This window comes from Cavia porcellus, unplaced genomic scaffold (assembly GCF_034190915.1).
Source record: "Cavia porcellus strain 051 isolate PalLab524CR breed Dunkin Hartley unplaced genomic scaffold, mCavPor4.1 scaffold_17, whole genome shotgun sequence".
NCBI lineage: Eukaryota > Metazoa > Chordata > Mammalia > Rodentia > Caviidae > Cavia > Cavia porcellus.
In genome coordinates this window covers 61,980,286-62,003,159 of record NW_026947500.1, presented here as the reverse complement: position 1 = coordinate 62,003,159, position 22,874 = coordinate 61,980,286, and the positions used below count along the sequence as shown (strand labels likewise).

Below are 22,874 nucleotides of genomic sequence, written 5' to 3'. Positions count from 1 at the left end.
CTACTTAGAACTGTCTTTGCTATTCTGGGTCTCTTCTCACTTCAGATGAATTTTAGGATTGATTTCTCTAGATCTATGAAGTATGTTGATGGTATTTTCATTGGGATTGCATTGAATCTGTATAACAGTTTTGGGAGAATGGCCATTTTCACAATTTTTATTCCCCTATCCATGAACAAAGGATGTCTTTCATTTTCTGAGATCCTCTTTGATTTCTTTTTTGGGGTATTATAATTTTCCCTGTGTAGAACTTCTACTTCTTTCATGAGACTAATTCCTATGTATTTCATTTTTTCTTTGGATGCTAGTGTGAAGGATGTGGCTTCTCTTATTTCTTTCTCAGTAATTTTGTTGTTAGTGTATAGGAATGCCATTAATTTTTCAGTATAGTTTTTATATCCAGCTATATTGCTGAATTTATTTATTATATCTAGGTGTCTTTCAATGGAGTTTTGGGGGCCTTCTATGTAGAGTATCATGTCATCTGCTAATAATGATCATTTTACTTCCTCTTTTCCTATCTTTACTCCTTTTATTTCTCTCTCTTGTCTAATTGCTCTGGCTAGTATTTTCAGTACTATATTAAATAGGAGTGGCGATAAGGGACATCTATGTCTTTTGCCCGATTTTAAAGTAAAAGCCTTCAATTTTTGGCCATTTAGTATGATACTGGCTGTTGCTTTGTCATAGATGGCCTTTATTATATCTATTCTAATTTTCTGTAAGGTTCTTATAATGAATGCATGTTGGACCTTATCAAAATCTTTTTCTGCATCTATAGTAATGATACTATGATTCTTACTTTTGGCTCTATTGATGTGGTGGATTAAATTTATTGATTTATATACGTTGAACCATCCCTGCATGCCTGGGATGAATCCCACTTGGTCATGGTGTATAATCTTCTGATGATTTGCTACATCCTGTTTGCTAATATTTTATTGAGGACTTTTGCACTCATGTTGATTAGGGAGATTGGCCTGTAGTTCTCTTTTTAGTTGAGTCTTTCTCAGGTTTTGGTACTAGAATATGATTTGCTTCCAGGAATGACTTAGGAAGGATTGCTTCCCTTTCCATTATATTGAAGAGTTTGAGGAGTGTCGGCACTAAGTCTTCTTTGTATTTCTTGTAGAATTCCACGGTGAATCCATCTGGGCCTGTACTTTTTTTTTTTTTTTTTTAAGGTAAGGACTTAATTACATGTTTATTTCATTATTAGAAATTGGGTTATTCAGAAGTTTTACATCTTCTTGACCTAGCTTTGATACTTCATATGCTTCTATAAATCTGTCCATTTCTTCAGGGTTATTGAACATATGAGAGTAGAGGTTTTTGAAATAGGTGTTGATGATCTTCTGTATTTCCACAGAGTCTGTAGTGATTTCAGCTTTTTCATTTCTTAATGCATGAATTTGAGTTTTTTCTTCCCCTTTTTTTAGTAAGGTTGGCTAGGGGCTTATCAATTTTATTTATTCTTTCAAAGAAGCAACTCTGATTCATTGATTCTTTGTATTGTTTTCTTAGTCTCTATTGCATTAATTTCTGCTCTGATTTTTATAATTTCCTCTCTTCTTTTGGCTTTGGGCTTCACTTGCTCTTCTTTTTCTAGATGTTCGAGCTATAGCATCAGGTTGTGTCTTTGTGTTCATTCTGTTTTCCTGATGTGGGAACTCAGTGCAACAAATTTTCCTCTGAGGACGGCTTTCATTGCATCCCACAGATTCTGGTAAGTTGTATTTGTATGTTGTTTGCTTGTAGGTTTTGTTTAATTTTTTCTTTAATTTTGTCTGTGATCCACTGATTGCTCAAAAGTGTATTATTCAATTTCCATGTGTATGTGGGGTTTTTGCAGTTTCCTTTATCATTAATTTCTAGTTTCATGGTGCTATGATCTGATAACATGCATCAGATAATTTCAACTCTTTTGCATTTATTTAAATATGTTGTGTGGGCTAGTATGTTGTATATCTATAGAATGTCCCACACACTACTGAGAAGAATGTATACTCTGATGTTGCTGGATGGAACACTCTGTATACGTCTACCAACTCCATTTGTTCACAGGTGTGATTCAGTTCTGTTATTCCTTTGCTGATTTTCTGTCTGGTTGATCTGTCCCTTGGTTTCAATGGTGTGTTAAGGTCTCCTCTTATAATTATGTTATTGCTTATTTGATTTTGCACTTGTGTTAATCCTTGCTTTGTGTAGCTGTGTGCTCTGGAATTTGGTTCATATATAAGATTGTTATCTCTTCCTTTTCCACTAACTAGTATGTAGTTACCTTCTTTATGACTTCTGATCATTCTTGGTTTGAGGTTCACAAACAGAATAACTACCCCCACTTTTTTGGGGGGGTTCCTATTGCATGAAGTATTGTTTTCCATCCTTTGACTTTCATTCTATGAGTTTCCTTTAGATTTAGACAATTTTCTTGCAGACAGCATTTGTTTCGATGTTGTTTGTTGATCCATTCTGCCAATCTGTTTCCTTTAATTGGTGAATTGAGACCATTTATATTAATGGTTATAACTGTTATATATTGGTTTATTGTTGATATGTTATCTTTCTGCTGTTGCATCTTTACCTTTCCATTGTGTTTAATTGTCTGCCTTTGTTAGTGTTTTTTTTCCTATGTATATCTAGAATGTTTTTCAGTATTCTTTGCAGTGTAGGTTTGGTGATCATGAAGTTCTTCAGCTGTTCTTTGTCGTGGAAGTATTTTATTTCTCCATTCATTCTGAAGGACTGTTTTGCAAGGTACATCAGTCTAGGTTGGAAATTGTTTTCCTTTAGGATCTGAAATACTCTGCTCCCTGCTCTTCTTGACTTCATTGTTTGTCCTGAGTAGTCTGCTGTGATTCTAATAGGTTTTCCTTTATAGGTGATCTATCTTTTTTCTCTAATGGCTTTTAATATTCTCTTCTTATATTGGATTTCTGGGATGTTGATTATTGAATGCCTGGGTGTAGTTTTATTTTAGTTATGGCTATTTGGAGTGCTATGTGCTTCACTGATCTGTATGTCAGTTTCCATTCTCATGTTTGGGAAATTTTTAGCTATCACGTCTGTAAATAGCCTCTTGATATCATTTGCATTGTTCCCTTCTTTTTCATTTATCCCTATCAATCTTATGTTGTTTTTCTTTGAATCAGCTTGCAGCTGTTGAATTGGTATTTCCTGATTCCTTGGTTTTTTTTTTTGTTTTGTTTTTTGTTTTTTGTTTTTGTCTTTTTCCTTTTTATTGGTACCAGGGATCGAACTCACGACTGCCTGCTTGCAAGGCAGGCGCTTATGCCGCTGAGCTAAATCCCCAGCCCCCTGAATTATCCTTTTTTTTTTTTTTTTTGGTCTTTTTCCTATTCCTTGTTATTTTTAAAAGATCTTTCCTTATCCTGTTCACTATCTGCAAGCTTGTCTTGAAGGTCTGAAATTCTATCTTCACTTCTGTTGAGGCAGTTTTGACAACTTCCTATGGAATTTTTGATTTCCAGGATATCTCTTTTAATCTGCTTCATGTATTCTGTTTGTTCCTTATATTCTTCATCCAGGGATTCTATCTTTTTGTTTTGTTTCTCTAATTTTTTAACTGTGTCTACTTTAGATGTGTTCAGCATCTCTTTCATTTCTTTTATCATTTCTTCTTTTACCTGGGAGGTTATTTCTAATTGTAATTCCTTTATAGCTTCCCAGAGCTGCTTCTTTATTTCAGTTGCTATTATTTCAGGTATTTCAGGTGTATGGCATATATTTTCTCTATGTACATGCCTTCTAAGCTTTCTTGGGTTGGGCTGGAGGTTTGAGATTCCATTTTGGTCTTTCATCTTATCATTTTCCTATATTTCAGTGTTCAAGCGATGTTCCATAGCTTCTCATGGGCATGTTGGAAATCGCCTCCTGTGCCCTTGGCTCCTGGAACTGAAAGGAGGTGGCTGAGTGTGATCCAACAGTCCCACAGCACCTCTGGTGCCACCTCCAGTGTTCCAGGAAGCTGGGAAGGGACCTAACTGCTGTGGGTGATGGTCCAAAGCTCTCCCTGGGCTAGTGCTGATGTGTGCTAAAACTCACCTGGTATGTCTTCAGCTCCCCTGATTGAAGAAGTTCCCTGGGCATGGTGTAGTACGGCTGCAAAAACCTCCCAAGTCTAGTCTAATGTGCTTGGAATCTAGACAGGCACTTAACAGCTGGGAGGGATGATCTTAAACTCTCCCAGGGCTGAGCTGGTGTGCTGGACACACCTCACCTCGGGCAGCCACACTTCCCTGCATTGAAAGGTCACTGGAAGCTATAGTATATGAAGTTTTATCCAAATATTTTAAGGAAAAAGACAGACACTATGGTAACTACTATTCTTTAAAAAAAATTATTTAGCTATTTCTTATGTTTATTTTAATTAAGGGAAAAACTTAAAAAATTAGGATATATAGTAGTAACTCTTTTTGATCTCCTATTAACTTGTTTTGAAGTCCTGTAATACTCCCAAGATCTTGTTTTGACTGATTAGACTCTGTTCCATTCTGTGCGACAGTAGCAAGTTTGAAGGTATAGGCAACTAATTTGAAGGCAATAAGATTCACAAAGATGCCCATTCTGGTTTGACTATTGTCTCCTTTGGAAGTCCTGCAATGTTCACAATGCCTAAGTTTTATTGGTCTTGTTCTCCACTGTTTTGTCCAACTTTATAATATCTAATGAGATAGACAATTCCTTTTAAGGAAACAAGAGACAATGTTGATAACCATTGTTGATGACCTTGTACTCTGTTCTACATCATGTGCTATGTCTATCCTTGGTTTGGACTTACAGCTTTGTTTTGCCATATTTGACTTTATTATCTCCCCCCCAAGAGAGTAATGAGAACTGAGGAGTAATAAAATCCAAAATGTGTAAATTTTGTTATAAAAAAGAGAGGGAGGGAAAAAAAAAAGAGCTCTAACGGATATAACAACAAGTGTGTTTAGGGATGTTAAATAGCTGACTATATTAATGTTTTTGGATCATTGAACACAGCTGTTTGCAGTCTCTCCGTTTGAATGTCTACTTTGTATTCTTTGATACTGTGATTTGAGCAACTATTTCCAAGATGATATTATGTAATCTATTAACAGGTGATTTCTTACTGTTATGTTTATTTTTTTTTTTTTGTAGTTCTGTATTATGTGTAACCTTACACTGCTTTGTCTTGTTTTGTGTTTTTCTCTTTTTCCTCTTAAATAAAAAAAAAAAAAAAAAAAAAAAAAAAAAAAAAAGAAAGGTCACTGGGTGTGACCCAGCCAGGCTGTGAAACCTGCAGAGCCCAGTCTAGTGTGGCTGGAAGCTGGATGGGTCCTTAACCATTGGGAGCGATGATCTTAAACACTCCCGGAGCTGGCACTGGTGTACTCTGTATCTTCATTTAGTAGGAGAAATTATCTACCTGCCTGGGGTCACCTTTATAAATGAACTTATCCCATTCATGAAAGAGAAGTCTTCATAGCATAGTCAACTCCTAACATTCCCCACATCTTAATACTATCACAGGTAAGTTTCAATATATAATTGTCGGGAGGGGCTTGACAGAGTCAGACCACAGCACCTCCCTTTATCACAGCTTTTATGGACTTTCTGGTTGCTGAGACACGATACTTTAACACCCACAATTTAAACAAGAGGTTTATTTTGGTTCACATTTCAGTTCACAGTCAGCTGGCTTGAAGAGAGGACAACACAGACAAGGGAAATGGTGGGAAAAAACGTGCTCACAGCATGGTTGCCAGAAAGTAGAAAGAGATGGGGATACGGGGAGCAGACAGAGAAGGGAAGAACCCTCCCAGGCCGCACCCCCAGTGAAACAGCTCTTCTGAACAGACTACACCTTCTGAAAACAAATCAGCTATAAACTCCATAATCCATTTGCCTATAAAAAGCCCCACTTGTGAGCACCTGAGATCATCTAGATATTAAACCGTAACATTGTTTAGTGAGATAACCACAACCTGTGTTGTACTGCCATTATCTCTTTTGGCACATAGAAATTAAGGTGAGAAGGGAAAGCATTTGTTGTTTTGTTTCAATGGTACCTTATTAAACATGTCTTGGGTTTTATAGTTGTGGTTGGGTTTGGTTTGGTTTGGTGGTGGAGGTAATGGAGATTGAACACAGGACTTTCATACTGAACTACATCCCGATCCCTTTTTATTTTGAGACAGTCTTATTAAGCGACAAAGTTGTTAAGTTATCCAGGTTGGGTTCAAACTAGTTACCTGCTTGCTTCAGCAGCCCAGAGTGCTGGGACTGCAAGTGTGTACTGTCACATCGGTTTCCTCCCTTATTTTAATTCAGCAATGCATCCTGGAAATGACCCTTCTCCTAGCTCATCAAGTTCTACCCTTCCTTTTTTTTATTTAAAGAAAAGAAAACAAAACAGAAAAAGGGGTAGAAAATAATACATAATTTTGAAAAAAGTAAAAAAAATCACTAGCTGATAATTACATATTGTCCTCTTATGAATAGTTACTCAAGTTACAAAAGTGAAGCATACAAAGTGGACATTCAAACAGTGAGACTGAAAACAGTTCTGTTCAACTATCCAACAGAAACTTAGTAATATGGTTATCAGTCCTATACACTTAGACACACCTTCCCTTTCTATGTGTCCAGTCTTTCACTGGAAGATCAGAGTTGTGCTGTCTCAAATAGACACATGACCACTGAGCCCTTAAAATGGAGCTGTTGGATCTAAAAGGATGAGTATATAACTTTATCCAATTACAATTCATTTTAGTTTGAAAAGTGATAATAATACATATAGAAAATGTTTTAGCACAGTACAAACAACTTGTTTATGTGAACTTTCTTTTTTATTTATTTATTATTAGTACCTGTTTGTAGTATACAGAATTTATAGTAAATCATACACACACAAGTTTAAATTTCACACTGTTTCTCTTATGTGTGAAACCCAAAATATGAGTAGAAAGCAAAATAAAAATAGATAATTGGAAGTAGAGAAATAGATCTTTTTCAAATGGAAAAGGATCAAGAGATGTCAAAAGGGAGGAAGGAGAAGGAAGGAGATGAAAAAAGAATTAAGATTTGTTATGTACATTCACCACCTCCCCCCAAGAAACGTGAGCCTTTCTAAACTGTAAATTTCATGACATTTAAATATGGGTCAAGTGATTCCTGTAAGAATCAAGGAGTATTTCAACTGATATATAAAATGTTTGTAAAGTGCACATCAGATTTTGAAGATGGAGTTTTAAAAAATGTACAATATTTAATTAGTACAGTTGACACCTCTAATCACTGGGAAATTTGTTCCAAGACCTCAGTAGATATCAGAAACTGAGGGTCATACTGAATTCTTTGTATACTGTTTTTCCTATATGTACATCAAGGATGAAGTGTAATTTATAAATGAGTCACAATGAGAGATTAACAACAGTAACAAAATAGGACAATTATAACAATATACTGTAATAAAAGTTATATATATATATATATATATGATTGCCTTGCCTCTTTCTCCTCCTCCTTCTCCTCTTTATTCTCTCTAGTGTGGTGGTTCATGCCTGTAATCCCAGCACTCAGCAGGTTGAGGTTGGAAGATCATTGTGAGTTCGAGACCAGTTTGGGCTACAAAATGAGCTGAAGGCCAGCCTGAACTGCACAGTGAGAACCTGTCTCAAAAAGACAAAAAAGAAAGAAAAAGAAATAGCTACTTGAATACAATATAGTTCAATTACAGTAGATCTGAAACTGCCATAGCTACTTAGTAACTAACAAGAGGATAGCATATACAATGTGGGCACACTGAATGAAGGAATGATTCATATCCATGTAGGATAGATCAAATGCATCAGATTGTGCCCCAATCAAACCAATTTTTCTACCTCTCTTCAGTCAGTAGCCACCACTATTTTACTGTTCTTTGATGAGAAGTATGTTTTTTGTCTCCTAAAATCAGTAAGAAAGTAGGCAGCACATGAAATATTAAAAGATCGATTTCTCTTTTTTTCTCTTTAGACACAAGTGGCTTCTCCAAAATTCCTCAGTACTACAGCATAAACTTCCACTCATCCCCCACCAACCCAGAAGAAGGAAAAGACTAAATGGCTGCTGGCAGCAGGATGCCAAAGTGCACTTTCATTTCCCTAGAGAAGAGGGAGATGGCAGACAGGTATCCAGGAAATGATGTCTATTGTCTCTTTTCTTTGCCCCACTGTTCCTTGTTATAAAAGACCCTAAACACCAGTTCAGGGTGAGATGGTGACTTAGCTGATGTGGCTTCTCCATCTCTGTGGAGCTAACTTTGAATCCTTTTTATCACAGTAAATGGCCTCCTTTGATTTTGTCAGCTGCAATTAAACATACCTGAGCACATAGTCCTAAGTGTTCAGTAACAATACAAGCTATTTGCCTTTCTCTACCTGACTTACTTCCCTTTGATATAGTGACCTCCAAGAAACTGCTTCTACCCATACTGTTTACTTGTTTCATAGGCAGCCAAATAAGATAGAAATTAATATTCAGTCAGAGAGGGGCTGGACTCTCAAGGAAGACAGCACAAAAATAAAGACATCAGAGCTGTAGTTGGAGATGCATCTGAAGAAGTCCAGGCCTCAAGATAAATACGCAGTGCCAGGCCTGCGCGCCTCCCTAAGAATAAGCAATAACTTGGAATTAAACTATATCTGGACTGTAGTAAATCCAGATAGACATCAGGGGTTGACCAGACTAACTGGACTCATCCCTTCCCAAAAATGTCTTTGTTCTTTCTACGTACCTTTGCTATGTTTCTCCTCTCCCTATTGTATGGATATTAGCTAAGCAGCTATACTTGTAATCCTATAGGTCAGTGATGTACCCACATTGTGCCTTTGCTGTATAAATTACCTCTGACAAAAGGCCTCACTTTCGGGTCCCTTCCTGTCCCCTCAGGAGCTATCTCTCTCTTTTTTTTTTTTTTTTTTTTTTTTTCATTTTCCTTTTTATCGATACCGGGGATCGAACTCACGACTGCCCGCTTGCAAGGCCGGCCCTTATGCCGCTGAGCTAAATCCCCAGCCCAAAGCTTTTTTTTTCTTTCTTTTTTTTTTTTTTTTTTTTTTTGAGCTATCTCTCAAATAAATCTTTCCTACCCTTAACCACCCTTGTCCCTTGGAATTCATTCTTTGAAACTGGGGGGGTGGGGGGATTGGGGGGGTGCGACAGTGAACTTGGCATATCTGACGTCTAGCCGGTTGGGAGTTATATTTCTCCTATACCGAGTGGATCCTGTGTGTATGGGAAATACCTTAGAATTCAGGGAGGCAGACCTCAACTCTGGAATCTGTTTCCCCTTAGCCCGACCCTGGCTTTCAGGCTAATCCGACACAGATGGGGCTTTTATATCAATAGGAACTAAATCCTCAGAGCCCCTCCCCCACTTTCCAGGGATGGCAATGGAGAGTAAAGACAGCCTAAAGACAATGAAACAACTCAGTTATGAATAATGCCACTTTGGGGCTGGATTCTTGCGTTCCCAGGGTTGAGGGTGGGGCGCAGCATTCCATTTAGCTCCACAGAGCTGGGCAAGCCAGGAGCTGCAGCAGGGGCTGAAATCTCTGCTCAGATCTCAAGGGCTCTGGGTTTAGTTTGCTTAAGAAAACATTCACTGGATGTAGCTCGGTGGTACCTAGCATGTAGGTACCTAGGGTGGTACCTAGGATGTAGCTCATACCTAGCATATCAAAAACCCTGAGGTTGATCCCCAGAACCACGTGATTAAAAAAATGAAAACAAAAATAAAACTTCATCTTTGTTCAAGGATAAAATCATCACTGCCTTAGGATGCTACATTTGAAAAGAAGAGCCCAATGAAGTGACTTTAATATTTTATTTTCTCTTCAATTTTTTAAAATTGAAAACTGTATATATTTATAAGATACAATGCAATGCATTGATAAATGTCTATATTGTACAATGATCAGTATAAGTACATTAACATATCCATCACCCACCCTGCTTTTTTGTGATAAGAACATTATTTAAATGTACTGGTTTAGCAACTCAGAAATATACAATACAACATTTAATAGCAACCATGTTCACTGTGCAGTGTAATAGAACACTGGAAACTTCCTCCTTACTGAAAGTCTGCACCTCCAGTCAGCACCCCTCTTGCTACCTCCCTCCCATACCCCAGACTCTGACAAACGTCATTCCACTCCTCTGTAAGAGTGACGTTTTTAACTTTACTATATAAGTGAGATCTACGTTACGTGTCTATTTCTGACTTATATCATTTAAAAATAATGTCTTACAAATTTATCCATATTACAAATGACTGGATTTCCTTCTGTATGATATCCCTTTGTACACAAGTACTACATTTTGCTCATCTTTTCCTCCACTCGTTGAGAGCTGGGATATTTAGGGCAATTGTATGTGCGTGTGTGTGTGTGTGTGTGTGTGTGTGTGTGTGTGTGTGTGTGTCTGTCTGTCTGTCTGTCTGTCTGTGTTTTTCTAAGAACTAAACCCAGCACCTTTACACTGAACCACATTCTCAGCTCTTTTGACTTTTTATTTTGAAGCAAGTTTTGCCAAGTTGTCTAGGCTGGGCTCAATTCTGAGGTTTTTCTGCTTCAGTTCTTCTGAGTGCTAGGGACATGAGCATAGACCATCATATTCAGTTAAATCAAATCTGTTTTTATTGCATATGTTCTATTCTTTTCAAAAAATTTTATTAGTCCATGTTTTGGGTACATAATGCTGACACTGCTTGTGCAGAGTTGGTACGTGAACATTGCACTTCATAATTCCTCTGTTCACCTCCTCCCGTCTTCCTCTCTGCCTCCTTTCTGGATACTTTTCCCACTTGAGAAAGATCTCACTACTCCCTATATCTGTCTTCTACCACAACAGGGTGACTATAGTTAATAGCAAATGTATTGTTTTTCAACATAACTAAGAAAATACATTTTAAATGGCTCACCACAGAAAAGCAGATGATAAAACCAGGCATGGTAGTACACACATATAATCCTAGCACTCTATGAGGCTGAGTTAAAGCTCAACCTGGGCCACTTTTTTGAGACTTTGTGTCAAAAAAAAATTTTTTTAAAGGACTGGTGATATAGCTCAGTGTAAAGACCCCTGGTTCAATTCCCACTACCAGAAAACAAAATAGGTAAGGGCTGTGATGGAAATGTTAATTAACTTGATTTAATCATTTCATATGTACATATATCATAGCATTGCATTGTACTTCATAAGTATATAGTTATGATTTGTCAATTTAAAATAATATTAATTTTTAAATGTTGAGGTTGGGGTGCAGCTCATGATAGAGCATTTGTTTAACATAACTGAAGCCCTATGTTCCATCTCCTGCAGTACAAAAATGAATGCATAAATAAACTAAATATACATTATGATGTCCCCAAAAATGAATGCATAAATAAACTAAATATACATTATGATGTCCCCCAAAAATATTTTTGTTGCATGGATGGATGGGTAGTTAGGTGAGGGGGTTGATGAATGGATGGTATGGTAGATGGGTGGATGGATGATAGATGAATGAATGGATGGATGGATGGATGGGTGGGTGGGTGGGTGGATAGATGGATGGATGAGTGGATGCTGGATGGTAGATGGGTTAATCAATCAATGAATCTACCTTATAGGTTTGAAAGAGAACAGATGTGAAGTCAGCAAGACAATAAACGAGAGTGCAGCTGGTTGGAAAGGAACATGACATTAACATGCTGATACAAGAAACCACTTGAGCAACTTCCCAAGCAGTCAGAGACATTATAAGGGCTTGCAGGATGTGCTGTTATTTGTTAAGTTTGGAGGGCCTGGGCAGAGGAAGCAGAAAGGATCAGCATGCATCTTGGGCTTGAAGGAAGGAGCAAAAGGAACATAAAATGTGCACACAGAAAGTCTGTGTGCATGGAGGATGCGTGGGTTTCCCCAGGCTGCTAGACTAAAATACCAGAGACAGGATAACAGAGGCTTACTTCCCATAGATCTGGAGGCCAGGAATTCAAGATCAAGCTATCTGCTGAGTAGATTTCTGGTTAGGAGTCTTTCGTTGGCTTGCTGACAACGCCTTTTCACTGTGTCCTCAACTTGTCTCTTCTCTGTGTGTGGTGTAAGAGAGAGAGAAAGAGAGAGAGAGAGAGAGAGAGAGAGAGAGAGAGAGAGACCACTGGTATCTCCTCGCCCCTCCCCTATTTATTGATTTATTTATTGGGAATCAAAGCCAGAACTTCTCAGTGAGCTACATTTCCAGTATGTTATTATGATTGTTGCTGTTATTGTTATTGTTATTGTTTTGTTTTGTGACAGGGTCTCCCTACGTTGCCTAGGCTGGCCTCAGGCTTGCAGTCCTCCTGTCTCAGCCTCCAAAGTAGCTATGATTATAGGCAGGCACCAACACAGCCTGCTATTTCATTTTCTTATAGGACACTGCTCCTGTCAGATTAAAGTGCCAGCTGTGTTTCCTGGTCCAGAGACATGGGTATCCTTTGACAGCTTGTGGGAAGCGCGCATTCTGAGACCTGCCCTGGAACTGATGAGTCAGAATCTGCACTTCTGCATGATCTCCGAGTGACGCATAGATACATAGAGCTTGAGAACAAGTTCTGGTGAGGGTTAGAGGTAGAGTATCCTGTCCAGGGTTTTTCTTTCAGCTTGGCACACAGCCAGTGTTCAGAAAATAATTGTTAGTATTTCAATTGCCGCATCAGCTCTCTGTCCACCCCAGTAGTGTGGTGCTAATCACATTTTCCCACAAATAAGTGTTTCTAAACTATCTTAGTATTTCAAAATGCTTCTCCCTTGTGTTTTTATGGGACCAGGAGTTATTCTATCACTATAGGAGGAAGGTACTGTGTACATTGTACTGATGAGGTGACTGAGGTTGACAAAGGCTGACCTGCCTGAAGGCGCACAGCTCTCCCTATACACCACTGCACTGGTCCTGCAGGAAGGCGGCACAGGGCACTACAAGTGTACATTCTGCAGCACCCACCGGGCCTGTGTTCAGTTCGGCTGTGTGACTTTGGCAAGGTAAACTTCCCCTCTTCTACTCTCCTCTCCCCTCCTTGCCTCTCCTCTTCTGTCCTCTCCTTTCCTGTCTTCTTCTTTTTCTTCTTCTTCCTCTTCCTCTTTCTCCATCTCTTCCCTTCTCTTCTTGTCTCTGTCTCTCTCTCTGTCTCTGTCTCTCTGTCTCTCTGTCTCTCTCTGTCTCTCTCTCCCTCTCCTCTTTTTGTTTTTGTTTCATTTGGGGCAGGGTCTCATTATGTTGCACAGGCTGGTCTTAAACTCCTAGGCTCAAGCTATCCCTCTGCCTCAGCCTCTCAAGTAGCTGGGACCACAGATGAGCACCTCTCTGTTCTTAAAATCACTCCTTGGTCAAACAGACTTAGGAAATACACACTGGGATGGGTGCATTCTTTTGTAAGATTTTTTTTTCCCTTTCTTCCCTTTTTCCATGCAGAGAATTGAACCCAGGGTCCACGTGTGCTAGGCAAATACCCTACCAGTGAGCTGTAACCTCTGCCCACGTGAGAAGTTTTACCACATATTCTAAGGCTCTATCAGGAGCCCAGTGGCTCTCCAAAAATGTTTTCTCATGTTCTTTTCTCCAAAGGAACATGGTCTAGACATAGTGGACTTATCTGGGCAGAGAGGGTACTATGATACTCTTAGGGGCTGCTGAAAATGTTTTAAATTTCTTTTAAAGTCAGAAGAAAAACGATGCATCTAATCCAGCCTGCATATATTTATTTTTATATCAAAGCGGTGGCAAAATATAATTTGTAAGAAACACCCAAGGCTTGAAGCCAGGCAGCTGACCCCACACACCCATGGGTCCCTGTCTCTCTGAGAATCCAAGAAGGATAAATCAAGGGCCCAACCTCCAATCAGCGCCTGGGAACAGGCCAATGGACCCTCCTGGCTCCACCTGCTCTCCAAGGGATTAGGCCAATTGTGCACATTCCATACCTGCCGGATTTCAGCCACCTGCTGCCCAGCCCTGGGTGGGAGTGTCGGACATGTCTGTGGACTCGGTCAAGGGGCTGGACCGAGGGCAAGGAGTGGCCCCCACGTCTCCCTGCTGCAGTGAATGGCCTGCCCACCGCAGGGCCCCCCTGGAGGCCGACAGTGGCTCCTGGTGTTTCTGGTGCTGAGATACCTGCCGCCCACAGGTAAGGATCTCCTGTCAGCCATGAAGGAGGAGGAAAGCAGATGCCAGCAGACCCAGGCTCACTCCCGGGCCATCTTACCAACCCACTGGGGCTCCCTTTCCAGCTTGCACTATCACACATTGTCACTCCTTCCATGTCTCCAAATGCCTGACCAAAGACTCTCTCCTACACTCCTCCTCCCTCTTTACCTGCTTTGTCAGCACCAGCATTACACGCCACAGTTGTTTACCTGTTTGCTCTCTCCCTGTAACCTGTGAGCACCAAAAGAATGAGGGTGTGATTTAGCTAACTGATATGTCACCAGTATCTACTGGGGCCCACCAGAAGTCTTCAGTGACTGTTTATATTGACATCTGGTTCAGTCTGGTTGGGTGGGAAGCAAGATGGTCAAATGTCCATCTTGCCATTGGCATAGTGGCACATAACCCCAGCATTCTGGATGGCAAGGGCAAGAAGGTAGCCCGTTTGAGCCACATCTGGACAACTCAGGGACTTAGCAATACCGTCTAAGAACAAAAACAAAACACAACGAAAGTGGGGGCTGGGAATATATCTCAGTGCCAAGACCCTGGGTTGACTTGTTCACTCTTAAGCTTCTTCCCATCTATAAAATGGATTTAATGATAATAGTATCTAGCTCATAAGACATGTGGAGAGAACTCATCATCATCCAAATCATGCCTGGCATTTTAAAGGGCTAAAAGTGTGAGCAAGCATAGCTTTTGTTAAAAGAAAAGCTTCAGACAAACTAAATTAGCAGAATTTATTTGAGCAAAGAATGATTCACCATTTTAGCAGTGTTCAGAACTGGGCCAGGTTCAAAGTGTTTCACATACACGAGGGTAGACAATGTGTACTAACAGGAAAAGGAGGAGATGCACAGAAACAAACTGATTTGTTCCAAACTCAGTATCTGCCTTATATGGGCATAATGCCATAGGCTGCCATCTGCGATTGGTTGAAGCTTCAGTGCTGTGATTGATGAGACTGAGGTATTTGGTACAATAATATAGTCCTAAATCAGTTTGCAGTTCGGTTTGGTTACAAATTAAATTAGGTTGCAGTTCACTGTGTGTGGAAACTGCTTTAAGCTAAATTTAATTAATTTACTACTCTTATAAAGTAGGAAGGGCCCAGATATCCTGAAAGGCATGCAGGGGATATTTTCAGTGTAGAACAAAGAAGAAACTTTACTTTTAATGCACACTTAAGGATGGGTGGCCCGTAGCATTTATAATCTCACAGGAATCAGAAAGCTATTAGCTGGCCAGATGGACATATTTTTATGGTGCAAAAATCAGTGGGCCAAGGAGCTCAGGGTTTTTTGGTTTTGGGGGGGATTTTTTGTTTTTGCTTTTTTGTATTTTAGGGTTAGGGATTGAACTCATGACCACACACTTGTAAGGCAGGCACTTATATAAGCCTGCAGGCTAAATCCCCAGCCCTGAGGAGCTCAGGATTTACTGCAGGCTGTATAGCAGGAATGACAGGTTCAGATCCCAGTGTCCTCTCTGGGAACTCAGTGCTTCGTTTTTTCCTGCCTCCCTGGGAAAGTCACTCATCACTGAACTTTATTTACTGATCCCCTACCATGAGCTCCTCTAGGCTTTGCAGACTTGCAAGAAACAGATGGGAAACTAGAAACTCGGCTGGAAGTAAGAAGGGATTCTCTTGTTGTACTCATGTTCTCAGAATGCCTTAATAGGGTGCTACAGGCCGGGGGGCTCCAGAGTCTGGAGGCAGGTTAGTGGAGATCAAGGTATCAGTCAAAGGAGGTCAGAACATTTTCATGCCCCTGTCCCAGCCTCTGGAAGATTTGCTGGAGATCTTTTGCTATTCTCTAGCTTTGTCCTGTTTTCTTTTTTCTCCTCTTCCTCTTCCTCTTTCTCATTCTTTTTTTTTTTTTTTTTTTTTTTTTCTTTTTCATACAACAGATTGAACCCAGGGTCTTCACACAGAACTGCATTCCCTGGCCTTCATTTTTCTAATTTTAAGACAGGATCTCTCTAATGTGCTGCACTGCTCAAGCTGGGTTCTAACTTGCAACTTCCCTGTCTCAGCCTCCTGGAGTTCTGGGATGACAGGCGTGCACCACTGTGCCCAGCTATTTGCTGACTTCTCCTAGTTTTGCCCTAATTCTTCTCTTTATTTTTATACGGGGATCACCTTGTGAATGTCTGTTTCTAAGACACTATTTGTCCTTTCAGAAGGACCTCAGTAGTGTTGGACTTGAGACTCACCCCGCTCCAGTATGACCACCTCACCCTTCTGTTTTCTTCCGTTCGTCATCCACAATAATTGCGTTCATCTCGGGTTACTGACATGTACACTTATTGCATAACAATCATTTTCTCTTTCTAGGCTCCTTCTTTCTCCCCTGCCCTCATTCTAACTAATCACATCTGCAATGACCCTATTTCTAAGTAAGGTCTCCCTCTGAGAAGCACCAGGGACCACAACATAATGAATTTGAATGGTGGAGAGACAATGCAATTCACAGTGGAGACTAAAGCCTTAGGGGCTGACCTTTGGCGGGTAGGGAAAGACTCCTCTGCACCAAGGTGGTGTTTCAATTGGGAGGAGGCTGGGCAGGGAGAGAGGGTCTTAGGTTGACCCGCGTAGCCTCAGGCCAGGAGTGGTGAGATTCAAGTGAGGTTGTCCTTGGCCTGCTGCCTGCCCCTCCCCTTCACTTACAAAAAGAGCTTGGAAGAAAAGAAGAAACAATTCTTCATGAAAACTTTATGTCATGGTCCTGAGCTTGGAGGTCACAGCAGTGCCGCAGTGCGAGGTGCAGCATGTGAAAGGCCAGGACCTTACCAGCAGAGGGTGGGAAAGTTATGACTTTATCCGTACGCTGCAAGAGAGAACTAGGTAAGTTCAAGAAAGGACCGCACTGTCAGGGTGAAAGACTGTGATTCTTTTTTTAAGAGTTTGAGGGTGTGAAAGTGGTATGTGATGATCAAAACAAACAGGTGTCCCAGGAAGGCATTCTTTAAGTTGGGGTGCACTCTATGTATCTTGCAGGGCATCTGCTTAAGTTACACATTAAGGAGCCAGTTTCCCATGGTCTACTACTGTGGGACACTTACTGTTCAACATAAGGACCCCTGTGCACATCAGATCAGGGCAAAGTGTCATAGTCCACTGGGGAGAGATATGTGTTCCGCATAAAGACGTGCTTATTATTTAATTTTACATATGGTTTAGCCTGTGGGGAATGTTGTGGTCCCTTAATATGTGTCAGCTCAAAAGCGACTGGTGGAACAAAAGACTGGGTTTGCCATAACTGTGCCGTCACCGTCCATTAACACATTCTCTGCCTGTTTATCATCCATAATCTGCAGCCCCTCCAGGGCTTTAGAAAACACAGGTACTAGTTTGCTATTTTGTCTTCAGTGTTGTTAGGGGATATTGCAACTTTTAACATTTACTTGCAAATGTTTATTGTGATAAGACTGGGAAGCATGAGATGGGTCCTCTTAACCAACATCTGACTGCACAGCCCACTTAGTCAATTTTAATTTGTTGTCTGCTTCTTTCTGTTGAATTTATTTAAGGGTGCAAGGTCATAGAATGGGTTTCTGGAGCTTAGGCATCTTGCTTAACTGCAGCTTTGTATCTGCTGCTAGGAACTGTCCACTCCCCTCCTGCCATTCCCCCGCCAGGGGTGCTGGCAGCCACTGATCCACTCCGATTCTGTGAACTGGAGTAGTGTAAATATCTCAGAGCAGGAACTGTGGTGTTTTCTTGGGCTGGGTTGGGCTCATTTCCTTTAGCATAATGAATGCTCCCCTTACCTGCCCATGTGTCAGCAGACTGAAGAATTTCCTTCATTTTTAACGCTGAATCATATCTCATTGTGTGTGAACCACCTTTTCTTTATGCATCCATTCCCCTAGACATCTGAGCTGCTGCCCCCTCTCTGCTCTAATACGTACCGCTCAGCTAGAACTCTTTCGTGATGTTTATTTCACCTTTAACCTTTAACCTTTCGAGGACCTGCATCCTGTTCTGCACAGTGGCGGTGCCCCTTGCCATTCTGCCTTCCTGTTAACAGGGTACAAGGGCCCCAGCTCCCCACATCCTTGCCAGTGTTCGTTGTCCTCTGTGGCCCCTTTGTCACAGTGTTCATTTGTCTGTTTGGCAGTCCTAGAGATGAAACCCAGGGTTCACACTTGCTAGGCCTGTGCTGTCCCCTGATTGCAGGTGGCAGTTTTAATGATTCCAACGCAGTTCCTGGGAACATAGGTCTAGAATCAGGCCTGAGGAACTGCATTTCCTTTAACTTTCATTTTTATTTTTAATTTTAAATCTTTTTATTAACTTCATTTCTTGGTAATTTTTTGTTTGTTGGTTGGTTGGTTGGTTTTGAGACAGGGTCTCACTACGCAGTTCAGGCTGGCCTTGAGCGCACCATAATCCTCCTGCCTCGGCCTCCAGAGTGCAGGGATTACAGGTATGCACCACCACACCTGTTTTAATTTGATTTTAAATTATACTTTATTTATTTATTTAGGAACCTCCCTGGGGATAGTGGGGGGGGGGGTGTGCAGGAGACCCAGTCCAAGGCCTTGTGCATGTTATGTTAGATAACTGTTTCCCCATTGAACCACACCAGAGCCAGAATCTACATTTCTATTAGGTTCTCAAATAATGCTGATTTAGTTTTGAGAATTAGTTTTATGACTTTTGTCCTTTTCTGCTCTGCCACTGAAGCTCTCCAACAAAAATGGAAAATGAAAACAAATCCTCTTTTGAATCTAGGTCAACCCGAAAGCCCATAGTGGCCCTTCCTTTTAGAACAGTCTCCTAAACTGGCCCACCTAAGAATCTCCTGGGTAGGGCATGGCAGGGGAAGGTGTTAGAATGTGGCTGTCTGGGTCTCACTTCCTGAGCTCAAATTTCTAAGAAAAGAGACTTGGGCATGTTCTTGTTCCATCTGTGCCTCAATTTCCTCACCAATAAAATGGGTTTCTTAAGACAGGATTAGATGAGCTAACAAACTGTGGATCTCACTTTAGGAGATATCTTCCAGGAGTGTTTTGTTTGCTTTTTGTTTTGTTTTGAGACGGGATCCCTTTATGGAGCCGAGACCAGCCTTGAGTTGCTATCTACAGGCCTCTAACTCTTGGTCCTCCAACCTCAGCCTCCAGAGGACTGGGACTGAGGCACGGTGCCTGGCTCCTTTTGGGGGCTCTGTGCAGCACAAAGTGTTGGGTCTAACCTCAGAGTACCGGGAGGTCTGTGAGGGGGAAAGTGGTATTTCTAGCAGAGACCCAGCTGATGTGGATGATCTGGGGACCCTTAGAGGAAATGTGGAACTCAGGCTCAGGAAAGCTGGTATGGTAACCAGGGTCTGGCACTAATACAGTCCGTGACGGGAGTCACAGATAGTGAAGCGGGCTTGGAGGACACTGTTCTGTAGGACTGCTGGAAAATAACAGTTAAAACAGCCTCTGCAGGAGTAACAAGCCAAACACAGGACTCAGGCAGATGGGGCTGGCTGGATGGCAGAATCCAGGGCAATTCTATTCAAAATGGCACTGTTCTAAAGAAATTAGCAGCCCACCTCACACCTATTAGGATGGCTACTATGACAAAGAAAAGCACACAGATAATAACATGTGGCTGAGGATGCAAACAAACTGGAACCCTTGTACACAGTTGGGGCAGAGTGTATATAACATGGGATAACCAGCATGGAACATGGTACGTCAGTTCCTCAAACATTAAAAATAGCATTATGGTAGGATCCAGCAATTCAAATTCTTGATATATACTCAAAATAACTGAAAGCAGAGTCTCAAAGAACCATTTATATATCCGTGTTCATAGCTATATTATTCCTAAGCATCATACTTGTGTCTATCGATGGATGAATCAGACATACAATGTGATAGGGCTACACAATGAAATACCACTCAGCCTCGAAAAAGCAAAAATTCTACCACACACTACAATGCGGGTGAACTGAGAGGACATTGTTATGATCAGTGGAATAAGCCAACCACGAACAGACCCAATATGATGCGTATATTTTACTGCTATTTAAGAAGAAAAAGGGAACTAACTCAGTTCTGGGATCTATGGCTAAGCCTTTTATCTCCATTTGTCCCAGCAATGATCCTCCAGAGGAAACGCTGTCACACATAATTTCAAGTTACCAAAGTGAAAAACAGAGAGATTGCCCTGGACTAAGAGACTTTGAACTCTAGATAGGTAACAGAGCTGCTAAAATGATTAGGAAAAGGCTGGGATTTAGCCCAGTGGCATAAGCGCCTGCCTGGCAAGCACGAGGTCATGAGTTCAGTCCCCAGTACCAAAAAAATAAAAAAGATTAGAAAAAAAGTGTCAGGGCCGGGTGTTTAGCTCGGTGGTGTAAAGTGTAAGCGCCTGCTTGGAAAACACATGTCAAAGTCGTGAGTTTGATCCTTGGCACAAAAAAAAAAAAAAAAAGAAAGAAAGAAACAAAAAAGTCAGAAGTAACCTGCAGGTGTTAGGGAAATTTAATTAAAACAAGTCTTCTCCCAACTGAGAAAACCTCACCCTAAGAATAAAAGACTAGGGGGGAAATACCCCAACAAACTAAACAGAATATAGAGTACATCAGACATATCCACTAAGAGATTTCAAAGGCAGGAAAAATACCACATGCTGTTCCATAGCCCAGAGGTATGAGGGGCTGCACCCACGTTCTCTAGGTAAACAGGCCCTGGTTGTGAGGCAGGAGGGTTTGATCACCCCATCTCTCACACACAGTTCACCTGGGGGCCCGACTCCTGGTGAGCTAACTGGCTTTAGCCAGAGGAAAAACACATTTTTTCTTGATGACAGCAGGCCGTTTTGCAATTTGAAGCCAGGAAGCCCTTGTGGGCTCCTCCCCTCCCTGGGAACCTGGGAGCTGGGAAGAAGGAAGCCTGGGGTTTGCAGTCAGATTCATCTTACACAGACAACTCCAGGAGATAAAGTTGAAAAGGGAAGGGATTGGGGGTGGTTTGTTCTATTTCTGGCATTCAGGGGCGGCAAGATTTCGCAGGACTGGGCTCCTAGGGAAAGAAAAGAAAAAAAGGATTTCAAGGTGAGGTGACTGGAGTTTGAAGCTCAATCCCGACTAGGTTTATAAAATAATTCTCATCCTCTTGTGTGTTTTCTCAGGTTCTTTGCAGAATAAAATCACCTCTGCCGCTTGGGCTGCTTCTCCCCTGCTGCCTAGGCTTTGCCGTTTCTGGGCATGCTAGTGATTTATGCTTCAGGGCCTTTGGCCTTACTTTTATTCTGTCTGACTGTCCTTCTGTCACTCTTTCTGTCCCCCCAGAGATACGCTACTTTTCATCATTTCTTATGTGACCAGTCACATTCATAAAAAGTACTGGTCCTAGAGCCTTTTGTGCATATAAACATCTGAAATTATCGTGCTTGTTAATTATGTGTCCCCCACCAAACTGTATGGTGCATAAGGGACAAGACCCACGGTAGTGAAAAATACAGGAGCCAGACAAGCTGGGCTCAAATCCCAACTCAGCTGTGCAATGTCCTAAGAGCTCCTGCAGAAGTCAGGTAGGACGATGCGCACACCTATAATCCCAGCACTCTGGAGGCTGAGGCAGGAGGATCATAAGTTTAGGACCAGTGAGAGCAATTCAGGGAGACCCTGTCTCATAAAAACTGAAAATATGGGGGAGTTCTGTCTATAACATACAGGGAACTAGACAAGTTTCTATAATGTTAAAGAACACCTGAATTAGGAGGACAGAACTGGGACTACTTTAAGTAGTTGCAGTTTGTTGCTGGTGTAATAGTAATAATAGTATACGATCCTTGGCTTCTACCACAGAAGCAAGTTGATATTAGATAGCAGAATTTGACTACGGGCACGCAGAGAAGGAGGGTGCTCAGCGCTCTCCAAGCTGGCACTGTAACCTGAGAGGCCGACAGGCTAAGGGGGAGCCCGAGTCCTGCCACTCTCTCTCTCTCTCTCTCTCTGGCTCCTGTCTCCAAGGATCCCAAACTCTGGGCTCAAACGCCAAATGCAACAAAGCAAAACCCTAAAAGTCAAGCCGGTCTCAGTCTTGAGGAGCTGAAATCTAGAAAACCGGGGTGAAGCCAGCCTAGACTGACTCAGTTGTCTGCAGCCCAGGAGGGGAGCAGAGCCCTGGGCTCACAGCCAGGAGGTCACCCTCTTCCACCCTCTGTTTTTGCAAGTCACATTCTTGCTTCCCTGTGAGGTTTGAGTGGGGGGAATAAAATACCTCTCTGCCCTGCTGAGCGATCTCACGCCCACCCTGACTCCACCCACGCTGCTCTGCCCCGGTGTGATTGTCCCATCCCGTCCTGCGTGTAGTACCCCCCCCCCTTTCCGGGTCTCCCAGCAGGAGAGGGCCTAGAGGCCTCTGGGTGGTGCAGTACTGTTTCACCAGGATTAGTGAGTGCAAGGCACTCACCTCGGCCCGCAGGCCACCCCCCCCTCCAACAACCCTTCACAGGCTGTGGCCTCCAGGATCAGGGGCTCAAGTGTCCGCGCGCGTGTGAAGACAGAGGAGGGGCGGGAAGCAAAGTGGGAGGAGAGCTAGCCCTTTGCCTGCACTGGCCTCCGTGGGGCTGCGCATGGAGAAGGGACGACTGGACCGAGAGACAGGACAAACGTGTCAGTGTTGCGGTGTCTATTGTGAGAAACCTAACGTGTAAATAAGAGCG

At 41.7% G+C, this 22,874-nt stretch overlaps 1 long non-coding RNA gene across 2 annotated transcripts in view; it reads right to left on the bottom strand.

Annotated features, from left to right (window-relative positions):
* Window positions 1-19,952: 19,952 nt before the first annotated feature.
* LOC106027355 (uncharacterized) overlaps window positions 19,953-22,874 on the bottom strand; it is a 39,946-nt gene continuing 37,024 nt past the window's right edge. For both annotated transcript variants that reach the window (XR_001200948.2, XR_010040309.1), the window contains one exon: window positions 19,953-21,226. This is a non-coding gene — a long non-coding RNA (uncharacterized LOC106027355). The remainder of the gene's footprint in view (window positions 21,227-22,874) is intronic.